The sequence below is a fragment of the Orcinus orca genome, chromosome 4, assembly GCF_937001465.1.
Source record: "Orcinus orca chromosome 4, mOrcOrc1.1, whole genome shotgun sequence".
NCBI lineage: Eukaryota > Metazoa > Chordata > Mammalia > Artiodactyla > Delphinidae > Orcinus > Orcinus orca.
In genome coordinates this window covers 44,768,851-44,782,445 of record NC_064562.1, presented here as the reverse complement: position 1 = coordinate 44,782,445, position 13,595 = coordinate 44,768,851, and the positions used below count along the sequence as shown (strand labels likewise).

At 33.7% G+C, this 13,595-nt stretch overlaps 1 protein-coding gene across 3 annotated transcripts in view; it reads left to right on the top strand.

Moving 5' to 3' along the window:
- Positions 1 to 13,595, top strand: part of CFAP299 (cilia and flagella associated protein 299) — a 624,040-nt gene that overhangs the window by 122,845 nt on the left and 487,600 nt on the right. The gene's annotated exons all lie outside the window — the stretch shown is intronic.

The window sequence follows — 13,595 nt, the reverse complement described above, 5'->3', positions numbered from 1 at the left end:
CAAAAATATGTTAAATCAAATAGCCATTAAATGCTGAAGCTGAAATTTGAATCAGGTGTCTCTCTGAACACTAGCTCTCGGTGAAAATGTCACCTCAACTTTAGTGTTTTAAATGTACTTATTAGTGTATATGTAAATTCCAAAGAAGGGACTTCAAAGAGAACTGAGGTAGACAGAATAATGAGCCTCCGAAGATGTCCATGTCCTAATCCCTATAATTTGTGAATGTTACCTGTCTGACAAAGGGGAAATAAAGCTGTAGATGGAAGTAAGATTGCTAATCAGCTCACATTAAAGTAGGGAGATTACCCTAGATTACCCTGGTGGGCCCATTGTAATCCCAGGGGTGTTTGAAAGTGGCTGAGAGAGGCAGAAGAGGAAGTCATGTGATCACAGCATCCTATGTGAGAAGGATTCGACCTGCATTCTGGCTTTGAAGATTGAAGGAGGCCACAATCTAGGAATACAGGTGCATTCTAGAATGTGAAAAAGACAACGAAATGGGTTCTCCCCTAGAGCCCTAATTTACAGAACTATAATACATATATTTTGTTTTACATCACGAAGTTTGTGGTAATTTGTTATAGCATCAGTGGAAAACTAGTACACCAGGTGCAGTTTTATCATTCTCTTTCTTTCTAATTATGATGAGTTACATTGATGATTTCCTACTTTTTATTCTCTTCATTGCATTATGGATACGAATATTTTTAAAAATCTTTTTGTCATTCTCAATTTTGTCTTCATTGTATACTAAGTTTCTCCATAGTCTTTTAAAATGTGTTTAAGCAAGATTAAAGTATAGTTATAACTAGATGAAGTATGGGGTCAATTTTTAAAATCTGAATGAAAATAATAAAAAATCTTCAGGAGTAGTTTGTAGTAGTCAGTTCAAAACTGTGTACATCAAATGTTGAAAATATCTTAAAAGTAGTGTTCTTAAAACTTTCCTCCTTCCTTCTTCCTTTTGTCCCAGACCCTTTGTGAATCAAAGACCTAGACTCTTGTTGTTGCTGTTAATTATTTAAGTAAACTTTGAATCTCTTGTTAAAACATTTTCTTTTACAATTAAATAATTAGGATACTTGAATGTTCAAATTGTTGTTTTGTTCTACACCACTTGTAATACCTGATTTTTTGGCAATAGTGTTGAAAGCATTAGTTTTTATAACAGTCTCAAAAATTTTCTTTAAAAGAGCAAATTCTTAATGCTAAACATGGTAGAGAAAAGCTCATTTGATTCAAATATGGAAGAGGTATTGAAATAGTATAGTGATTTTTAAAATAATAAATGACTTGCTTTCAACTTGCATATGTTTACCTTTCTCTTTTCCTGGTTTTTTGGTCTTAGTGAAATGTAGCTTTTTAAACAAACTTTAATTGTCTGCTAAATATTATTAATTTCAGTTTCTCTGTAACTGTAATGCCTGAATAAAATGAATAATTGAAGAGATCAAATATAAAAAATTGATTTCTATTAAAAACATCTAAATCATATTCACTAAAGATACCTAACAAGATGCACTGTTGTGTTAAGATAAATGATAACTGTAACTTAATAATATTTTTATCTGAATGAGTGTAAATGAAGTGAATACTGATGGCAGAAATTGTTTGAAGTACAGGACTACAAGCTAAAAATTTTTTTCTTATAAGATTTGCCTTCCTCCATCAGAAACAATTGTATAAAAAATTTTAGTTTAGTTTTTTTGTTTTTTTTTTTGCGGTATGCGGACCTCTCACTGTTGTGGCCTCTCCCGTTGCGGAGCACAGGCTCCGGACGCGCAGGCTCAGCGGCCATGGCTCACGGGTGCAGCTCCGCGGCATGTGGGATCTTCCCGGACCGGGGCACGAACCTGTGTCCTCTGCATCGGCAGGTGGACTCTCAACCACTGCGCCACTACGGAAGCCCCCAAATTTTAGTTTTAATTTACCATTATGAATGCAATTTTATTATACAAAATTTTAAACATAAAGAAAAATTATTGCAAATTTCAGCACCTACTAACCCGGTCACTGTAAGTGTTCCTGCTCTTTTTTATTGCATATGTTTTTATATAGCTGGGATAAAGGAAAAAAAAAATTTTCCTATTTGTCCTATACAAATTATATTTCAGGGTAGAAATGGCCCTAGTTGATGAGAGAACATTTTTTATAGGAAAATTCCAGCTAAGAACCATAGAAGGAATGACAGCATTAGCAAATCACATTTTGCAATCCTATTGAAATAAATGAATTAGTAGCAGCGATGAATGCTTAAACCATTAGGAGAAAGAGTGACAAGGAAGTTTATAATGGAAGGACTGAGCTGTAATCACCTGGGCTTAGCATCACTAAATGGAGGCAAAGAGGCATTATGTGTTTCCTCATATGATGCTGTATATATTTCACAGCACCATCTATGATGTAGTCTTGCTAAAGAAGTTGAATTTGACTAATATAGCCTTTAGCTCTAAGTACAATTTCTATGAGATATGGAGGATAAACGAACGAGCTGAATTATAAAAGAGGAAGCAATCAGAAAAATTCAGAATATGGAGTATTCTCAGGACAACCAACCCAATTTCTCCAACAAGTCAATGACATGGATAGGTGGGTGGAATGAGGTGGTTCTTATTTACAAGAGAATTAAAAAACTAAATTAAATGTGTGGATTTTGTTAGGATCCTAACTTTAATAAGCCAACTATTAAAAGATATTTTTGAAGATGATTGGGATAAATTTAATAGGAATGACATTAAATGATATTAATGGAATTTTGTTAAGTGTAGTAATTATAATTATGTAAGAAAATTTACTTTCCTATAATACCTGTAGAAACATTTGGGGAAAAAAATGACATTATTTGAGGACTGACATTGTCTTCTAATTATTCATCCATGGGAAAGTGCAATAGATGGTAAAGTAGTAATGGTTCAGTATCTTGTCTGTTTTCTGTATCTCTGTTGGAAAGTGATATAGCTTATAGCAACTTCAAACTTTTATGCCTGCTATTTTTTAAATATCATGACTTCAAATAAGCTTGACACTAAAAAGTTAATAGTAATAATTTTGGACAGAATATCAATATAATTTACTAGTATACATAAAATATAAAATAATAATTTTAGACAAAATAATATTTCCAATTGGTATATAGATGAACCTGTGAAGAGATCTCTAAGAATGTTAAAATACTTTGAGCCTTTGTATGTTTAAGTAGTAAAATGAAGACTTAACTGGAACAACTCTCTGCAGAAGTAACCCAAGAGAGTGGGTGTAAATGAATCCTGAGGAGTTTTGGAAACACGTAAAAATCCCAATCAAGTATACTGGAATGTTTTCTCAGAAAGGTAGAGCTGGATTGTGGTTGCAGCTGAGAAATTTTAAAACCATCCATTCATTTATTCACTAGTGGTTATTGACTGTACCTTACTATGGAGCAGGCTCTGTGCTAGGTAAAAGAGCAACAAACAAAATACCATGGTAACTGCTCTTAATCAACTGAATATATTATTATATCTTTTGCAAAGGAAAAACTCTGTTGAAAGAAAAGGAGATGCTTAGCATGGAACCTGGAATCAGATGGCAAGCTTATGTCAATGTGTTTCTTGGCACTGCCCAGATTCACCTTAATGGTTGCCTGAAACAAAAGTAATTACTCCATTTTCTTGTCTTCAAAGAACAATGATATTTATTTAGATTTAACAGAAAGGGTCAGCTGGAGCCAAAGGTGTTGTGGCCTCCCTGAATGTTTCTTCTCTACTTTTTCTGTTTCTTCTTGGAGATGGGTCCAGAGTTAGATTCCTGCTAGTTGGACAACATAGATTTCTCCAACAAGGTAGATCTAAAGGTATTTTTACTATTATTTTTAAAGCGATTTCATGTATCCTTTTGTTGAATTGGGAGCTGCCATTCAGATGTCTGCTGCTCACTTATTGGCTCATCTTGGTAAGCCCTGAAGTTGGCAATTCTCTTCAGTTGCTGACCAAGGAGAGAGGTAGGGTTGAATGTACCAGCAACTGGTCTTTGGGCAGCATGAAAATTAAGGGTCTGTTACTGGATGAAGTTTCAACTTCAGTCAGTGTCACAAGAAGACAAGAGATAATATGGAAGCTAAGGAAGGCAAATGTAGAAAGCAAACATGGCCCTTCATCTAGCTGAGCTATGTCATGTAAGGCATTGGGATATTCGTCTAGCTGGAGAGGTACAAGTAACCATGGTTACATATAAAAACCTACTTTATTTCAGACAGCTGACCTCTTTATCTCTGGTGCTAGGAATCAGAGTTCATTTTCCCACCTTTTGAGCTACCTAACTGTAATAAGGTACTGCTTTTGTATAAGAAGTTTTGAAACAAGTTCCTCTGATGATTCTACCGTAGCATTCAAACTTGTCAGACTACTTGGCAAATATATCCTTAAGTTATGATCTATCAGGCTACTAATTATAACTTTATTTTTATTGACCATGAAGATTATTCAACTATCTGCTCTTGTTGGAATCATGACCGTTGAAGCCACCTTCTGATTTTAAATATGCTTTCTTTGTTGAATTTCTTTTTGGCAGTTACAGTTCCCAATGCAGATGAGCTGTCTGGTTTTATAGCAATCTCTTGGGGATTTGGTTAGCAGAAATCAGTATCCCCCGAGCCTGTTTACATGAGACAACCTGCCTGTGTGATCAGCCAACTGCTTCAGACATTTGGAGTCCTCATTGCAACTTGACTTTATATTTTTCTAGATCTATACTATCTCCTATAGACTATAACATTATAGTAAGCAGAACTTTCTTCTTGAATGTCAAGTCCCAAGTATATTTAGGCACTTTATATAGGTTGGCTTTTTTTCTCCCCATTTCTAGGTGCTGCTGTAGTGTAACATTATTTCAATTATGTCAATACTTTGGGAAAATATACAGAACTTATATCACCAAAGGCATGCAAAAAATAAATTTAGTAATTTCTAACTATTATTTAGTACATTATTTTAGCAATAATGGAAGATGCATTTAATTTTTTTAAAAAATGTTTACTTTATCAGGAGCTGTTACAGTGGAGGATTATTGGACTGAATGTCAATATTATGACATAGTATGAGTGTGTTTCGTGTTTGGTAATTGCGATCATTGTTGCTTTTGTTGTGGTCATCCATTTACAATGCTTGGTGTCAGTTTATTTATCTCGTAAAGATAACAGTGTGTGTGTGTGTGTGAAAAAAAAACTTAAAAAACAAAAAAATAAATAAAATAAAAATAGGGCAACATAACACTCAAAGATATAGAGAACAAACTAGTGGTTACCAGTGGGGAGAGGGAAGAGGAGAGGGGCAATATAGGAATAGGGGATTTTGAAAAAGGGTTATTATGGGATTATATGAAATCATGTGTGTGAAATGTTTGAAGATTGGAAAGCACTGTAGAATTTAAAGAATCTTTCATTCAATAAAATTTAAAAAAATTTACTTTATCAACAATGATCTTTGTCAACTATGATGACTTAGGTTTTTATAAATAGTAATATACATTCTTTTTTTCCCTGACATATCTCTTTCTGTTCTACTGAATATTGCTCTGTGAAATTTGATATAATCTACCCAACTCAGGGGATCCTGGACAAGTCTATAAGGGTCTCTTCATCCTCTCACTACTGTTTTTCACGTGGTGAATATATGGGTCTTTTTGCCTTAGGTAAAGCCTCTCAAGGCTGTGTCACCTGAGGGTTTCAGAATACTTACCTATGCCTCCTGACTTTGACTCTTCTAAACCTTAGCTTCTTTGGTACTTGGTCTTTCTTTGTTTCACTTCTCTGTTTCAGCCTGCCTGTATTGCCTCTCTTACAAAGCCTCCTATCTTTGATTTAACAAGTCACCATCTACTTTTGTTCTACTTTATCAATGTCCACCCTATAGAGTATAAGACCTATGGGTGCAGAAACCTCTTCTGCCTTGTTCACTAATACCCTGAGTTGTTCCTGGATTATAACAGAGGTTAGATATTATATAAATGCTGAACCAAGTGCCTCTTTATACGATATTTCTTCTTCTAGAAATAATATAATTTATATATTCTGGGAATTCCCAATTACGTTCTTCACATTTGACAAAACTTTCCTGGATTTTTTTTTTTTTTTTGGTTTAAATTGGCACTTAAAAAAAATCAAACGCATTTGTTTTGAGATCTCATAGTTTTAAATCCAGTGCATTAAATATGTATAAAATTTAAACCCTTACAACTTTCCAATAATTCAGTAAAATATTCTACAGAAGGGCTTACTACCTTTTTAAAGACAGCTCTACTCATAACTTTTTATTATACAAATTTCGTTTTCTTTAGTATTTCTATAAAGAGGATGTTTTTCTTGGTTAATTAATCTTGTTTGCATCTCCATTTTACGAAAGGCAAATCTTTTGTTTTAACAGTGCCTGAGTAGCTTGTCATGCTCCCAACAAAAAGTTCAATCTAGCATTTAACAGTGTTTGCCAAGAGTAAAAATATTCTGACATGAAATGCTTTTTTAATATGTTTAATTTTGTCTAATATGGATGTCATTAAGCTGTGGATCAAAATTATTTAACTCTAATGAAAATAATTGTAATTTGCTTTTCAGGAAGACCACACATTTTATGTAATGATTATTTTAATGAGAAAGATTTAAAAAAAATTCTAAGGATAATTTCATGGTTTAAAAATAGAATTTATATAGGCTGGATACCAGATTTTTTTGTAAGTTTCATATGTTCATAAAAATAGAGGTAGAAAATTAAACTTAGAATTCTGAATGCCATTTGATAAAAGCACTTAAACAATAATGAGTTTTGCTCAGGCTTTAAAAAAGAACTCATCTGGAAAATATGTTATGCAGGACAGCACATATGATATGCATACAGATACCATAGTTAACGTTCATAAATAGGACATAAGAGTAATATAGCCATTTTCTTTCTCTAGTTAAGGAAATGTTTTGTTGTAGTCAGGTAAACACGATATTATACAGCCCATATCTGTGTGTAATAACTTTGAAAAGCTTCTACTTTTCAGTTCATTCTCACCTGATTTCATGAGTTAATATTTTTGACAATCCAGTGTCAAGAAGGGTTAATGATAGAGATGTTTGTAAAAGTAAATAAGCGTGTAGTGGCTCATGATAAACTAGTTCTTTGGGGGATGCAGGGAAAATAGTTGTAACCAATAGGAGGTCAAAGGCAGAGAGCTTTTATGTAGGATAAAGTGGAGGGACTTGCAAGTATGTGTAAAGGAGTCAACGAAGAAATACACCTTGGTATAGTATAATGCTAGTTGCTAGTTTAAATGGTTTCAACAGGCTCTGGAGTATATATAAGGCTGTGTCTAGTTGTATGATACCTGGGATTGGTGATTAGGGCAGGATGATAGTAGCTTGTGGTGTGAGAGTCTGATAAAAGGTATGGTTGGGAGTATATATGGTTGGGGCTTTGAATCAATTGGTTTATACACGAAAGGTGTAAGGAGAGGAGGGTCCTTTACTGTCTCTAGGAAATTGGCTAGCCCAAGGAGGGGCCAACTCTCCAGGGTCAGCGAGGCCCCAGTTGTCACAGCATCAGAATAAAGAGATGCTTAATACAAGTCTCTCACCAACCCTTTAGGTCGATATAGTATTTATAATTTATTTCATTTAACTGCATGCTTCATACATTCTCATGCCTTTAAAATTCCTTATATGCTAATGACTTTATATCTAGCTCTGGCCTCTCTTTGAACTTGAACCTGAACTGTGTCATCAACATCTCATACCTGGTTGTATTATATTCTTGAAGTTAACATTTTGCTTGATTTCCAAACCCATCCTTCATCCCAAACTGCTCCTCTTCCCATTATCCCCAACTCCACTATGTTAGACCAAGTCATTATCAAAGTACCCTAACTGTTCCCACGTTTTGCTCTCCTGTAGTACTTCACATAATAGGCAGTACGATTTTTTTTTTTTTTAAACATACATCTGATCAGGTAACTCCCTTGCTTAAAACCTCTGCTTGGCTTCCCTTTATATAGAGAGTAAAATCTAAACTTCTTACTGTGGCTTATCAGTCCCTACATGATTTGACAGTTTCCTGGCTTTCTATCTGTATTTCATACTCTACCTGTCCTCATGTGCTCATGACCCTCTGGCCATGATAGCCTCCTTTCCATTCGTCACACCCCAAGTGCATTCTTGTTTCCCTGACTTGTATTTCCTCTGTTTGGATTGTTCTGCTACATGTTCTGCATGTGTGACTCTTCATCCATCTGGTCTGGGCTCATACGGCAGTTATTTTAAGCAGTCTTCCTTGATCACTTGAATTAACTAACCCATCCTCTACTCCTTAACCCTATGTCAATTTTATTTCCTTCACAGCATTTTTAAAAAAATTACAATTTATAATTATGTTTAGTTATTCAGCTATTTATTGTCTTTTACTCCACTGAATTGAAACCCTCAAGACAGCTGAGACCCAGTCTCTTTCTCCTTCCCATTGCTCTAATATCACCTTTATGTTTTAGTGACTGGAATATACACATAGTCAATATTTGTGGAATAAAGCAATATATTAATACATATGGTAGACTCAGAAAAATCAAAGTGATCATCTGTGGCAATTAAGAGTCTTAATTCCAGTATATTTGACTCCAGGTCCAGCAATTTCTCAACTATAATCTACAGAGAGATGTCTCTGTTTTACCTCATCTTTTAAAAGAAAATCATCACAATTTATATGCTAAATTTTATTTTGTTTTGTTAAGGCATATAAAGGTAGGCTAGATTTTATGGATTTGGTGTTCGTCCGCAATGTGAAAATTCAGTATTAGCTTACATTTTACAATGAAGGTAGCAAGAGGAAGGAGAAGGAAAAACTATTTAATTTGGCTGAAACTCTGATTTCCTTCTTGAAATGTATCCTTATATCGCTTACTTTACTAGCAGAAAAGCATCAGCAGCAAGAACAAATTTTACCTATATATTTAACATAACATTTTAAGAAATCATATAAATATCACAGACACATTTAGCTGTCAATTTTTGGTTATTGTGAAATTTTTAACGTGAGTAAAAAAATGATAGTTTTTCTTTATTTAGAAGAAAATTTTCTTTAATTTCTACCAAAGTAATTATACAATTCATATCAATTTTTTTGTTTAATTTTCTTAAAGCCGTAATGCAAGTTTTGTTAGTTAATAAGTGACTTTGGCCATTTCTTTTTTTTACTTTTTAAAAAATTTTATTTTTATACAATTTTTAAAGGTCACTTTCCATTTACACTTCCCAGTTATTACAAAATATTGACTATATTCCTTGTGTTGTACAGCACATCCTTGAGCCTATCTTACACCCAGTAGTTTGTACCTCCCATTTCCCCATCCCTGTATCGCGCCCCGCCCCGCACTGGGAACCAGTAGTTTGCTGTCATTTCTTTTGACATAGATTTGCTTAAGTGGCTTTGATAAATGAGACTCTTGAAGTAAAACAGAAATATGTCCATTTAAAAGGTAAGGAACAGAGTATCAAATAAGATAAAGTTAATACTTGTTACTCTAAAAGTAACCTTTTATAAAAATGATATTCAATATAGAAAATAAAAAAATAAGCAAAAATGATAAAGATTGCCTGTAATTCTGTCACCTTGTTTTGGTATATTGATATATTTCTTTCCCTTTATTTATATATATATGTGAATCTCTATTTTATATATTATTTAAAATTTGGATCATGCTATACATTCCATTTTGAAACTTGCTTTTTAACCTAATAGTATACTATGGGCAATGTTCAAAATCATTACATATTTTTTGTAACTTATTGTTTATTTATTTATAAATATATTTTTAATAAAAATTTATGTATTTAAGGCATACAACATGAAGATTTGATATACTTATGCATTGTGAAAGGATTTCTGGATACCCACTGTTAATTGACACATCCATCACCTCACATATTTAACTTTTTTATTTTTTAGTTTTTGGTGAGAACACTTCAGTACTACTCTGTTAGCAAATTTCAATTATCCAATGCAGTATTATCAACTGTAGTCACGATGTTACACATTTATCTTATAACAGAAAGTTTTTACCCTTTAACTAGCCTCTCCATACTTCCCCCACACCCCAGCCCCTTGTAACCACCATTTCTACTCTGTTTCTATGAGTTCTAGTTTTTTTTGTTTTGTTTTTTTAAGATTTTGCATGTAAGTGAGACCATGTAGTACAGTCTGCCCTCCCTATCCATTCTGCATCTGCAAATTCAACCAACCACGGATGGTAAATATTTGAAAAAGAAAATTCCAGAAAGCTTCAAAAACCAGAACTTCAATTTGCCTCACACCAGCAACTATTTACATAGCATTTATATTTTATTTACAATTATTTACATAGCATTTACATTGTATGAGGTATTATAAGTAACCTAGAGATGAGTTATATTATACAGGAAGATGTGCATAGGCTATATGCAAATATGACACCGTTTTATATAAGGACTTGAGCATCCATGGATTTTGTTTATCTGTGGGGGGTTTTGGAACCAATATCTCATGGATACCGAGGACAGTTGTATTTATCTTTCTTTGTCTGGTTTACTTCACTTAGCATAATTCCCTCCAGGTTCATCCATGTTGTTGCAAATGCCAGGATTTTTTTAAAAACACAATAGTATCCCATTGTATATTTAAACCACATTTTCTTTATCCATTCATTTGTTAAAGGACACTTAGGTTGTTTCTATACCTTGGATAAGATAAATAATGCTTCATTGAACATGTGAGCACAAATAACTCTTCAAGATAGTGATTTCATGTAATATAATTTTTAATGGCAATATCATAATATGGATGTGCCATGTTTAGGATTTTTATTGTACTTTATATTTCACATTATTCTTTTCTTGTAATATAATAAAATAATGATAATATGCTTCAAACTTGAATTTGCTTACTAGAACACTAATGGATATTATTTTTACCATGTAATGATTTAACCTTGAATCTAATGTTTCTGACATTAACATTTCTGCATTATTGTACATACCACTAACATTTGCCCCATGTACTTTTCTCATCCCTTTAATTTTTCCCTTTTTTTTTTTTTGTATTTTGATATAGGTATGTCTCTTGTTAACAGTGTGCACATATTTTTAAAAAATATATATTCATCTAAGTGGAAAAAAGAGATTTTAGCCTACTTTCAATATTTTTGTTTAATTTGTGTTAATTTTAGTGGGTGGGTGCAGTATACGTCCATGAGCGACTTCAGCCATTTTAGTTCTATCTCCTCTTTTTTTAATTGAGGTATAATTGACATATAACATTATATTTGTTTCACGTGTACAACATAATGATATTTGCATATATTGCGAAATGATCACTACAATAAGTCTAGTTAACATCCATCACCATATGTATAATAGTTACAAAAATTTTTTTTCTTGTGATAAGACCTATTCAGATTTACTCCAACAGTAGTGTTCAAATATTTATTATAGTATTATTAATTATATTCACCACGCTGTACATTACCGCCCCATGACTTATTTATTTTATAAGTGGAAGTTTTTATCTTTTAACTCCCTTCACCTGTTTCATCCACTCCCCATCCCCTGCCTCTGGTAACCACCATTCTGGTCTCTATATCTATGAGGTTTGTTGTTGTTTAAATTCCACATATAAGGGCTTCCCTGGTGGCACAGTGGTTGGGAATCCACCTGCCAATGCAGGGGACGCGGGTTCATGCCCCAGTCCGGGAAGATCTCACATGACGCAGAGCGGCTGGGCCCGTGAGCCATGGCCGCTGAGCCTGCGCGTCCGGAAGCCTGTGCTTTGCAATGGGAGAGGCCACAGCAGTGAGAGGCCCGCGTACCGCAAAAAAAAAAAAAAAAAAAATTCCACATATAAGTGAGATCATATGATATTTTTCTTTCTCTGTCTGACTTATTTCACTTAGCCTAATGCCCTCAATGTCTATCTGTGTTGTCAAAAATGGCAAGATTTCATTTTTTTATGACTGAATATACACACACACACACCCCACATTTTCTTCATCCATTCATCCATAATGCATACTTAGGTTGTTTCCTCTACCTCCTCTTGATAGCTCTTTTTCTAAGTTTAATAATAAACATAAAGTCAGTATTTCTCTGATTAAAGCCCACATTCTAGAGTATGATGGCAAAATGTCTCATAACTTCTAATTAAGCCTTGCCATTTTAAATCTCATATTTTATTTACATAAAATAGCCATTAATAGCCAGCCTAGCTCTAAGGAATTTAGAAACCTGCTTATTTCATTGAGTTCATTTTGTTGTTGTTGTTGCTCTTTTTTTATGACAGGCCTATGCATTTGCATTTTGAAATGTTAACACTTGAGTTTTCTGGTCAGAGGGAATATTACCTCTGTCTTCCACTAAATGGAAGTCACTTCCATTTAGTCCTCAGACCACTGCAATCTGGGATGAACTCCCATCTCAACTAAAATTGCCCTTGTCAGCATCACCAGTGACTTCTAGTTAATCAATCCATTGGTCATTTAATACTACTCTCCTAATTAAACTCTCTGATGCTTTTGGCATTATTGAAAAGGGGTTCCCAGAAGAATATGGTGAGAAACTGTGAGAGAGTAGTGTCTTAATGGGCAGTCTCCTTTGGGTCGCCTTCTTCCATGTATGGAAGGTAGTTTCATTCAGTGTTTAGTCTTTGAGTTTGTTCTCTCCTGATTATTAATATCTCCTTGGAAGAGCTCATTTAAAAGTTGTCTCCTAATTTTTCACATACAAGAGCCTGATATATTTTATTATAATAAAATCCTTAAATTTAAATCTGTGTAGATTGTACAGTATTAGTAAAATTAGACTATACCAAGCTACCATATTTTAAATTGCAATAATTTTGCTATTTCAATATATCCAATTTCTCATTTGTTGGAATAACCAGCTATCTTGTTGAAACTGCTGTCAAAGCAATGGTAAATTTATTCTAAAATGTTTTAATATTTGTGGTATTTGGCACTATATTCAATAAGTCTTTAATTATATCTGTTAGAAATACAAGTTCCATCTGTCTTACACGTGCGTCCTACTCAGAGTATGGCACCAGTGCAAGTCTGTTTCCGATGCTCATAAATAAGATACCAACAAACCCACAATATTGGTACAGACTGTTCTGGACTAGGTTCTAAAACGTTAACCACAGGAAGTGATTTTAGTTCTTTTTTTAAAACCTTTTTTCCCTTCCAGCAGGCCGCCTACGTGCTCATTGTGGCACTTTAGATTTCCTGGATCTTCTAAGTACTCAAAATTACTGGAATAACCAAGTGGAAGGCAATCTTATTTACTTAAATAAAATGTGGACATATAACTAAAATGATAGCTGTCTAAGTCTGATTTTTCTGAAACTGGGGGTTTTAATAAAGCCCACTGAAGCTTGTAAAATGTGTGGTCACAGCAAGTACAGACTGGTACATTAAGCTTGTAAAATGTGTGGTCACAGCAAGTACAGACTGGTACATGTCAACCCTCCTGATAATTTGTAAGATAACATGGGCCTTCATAACTCTAGCTTACCTTATCACTGCTCTTGGACATTTGTATTTACAATATGAGTTATTGCTTATTG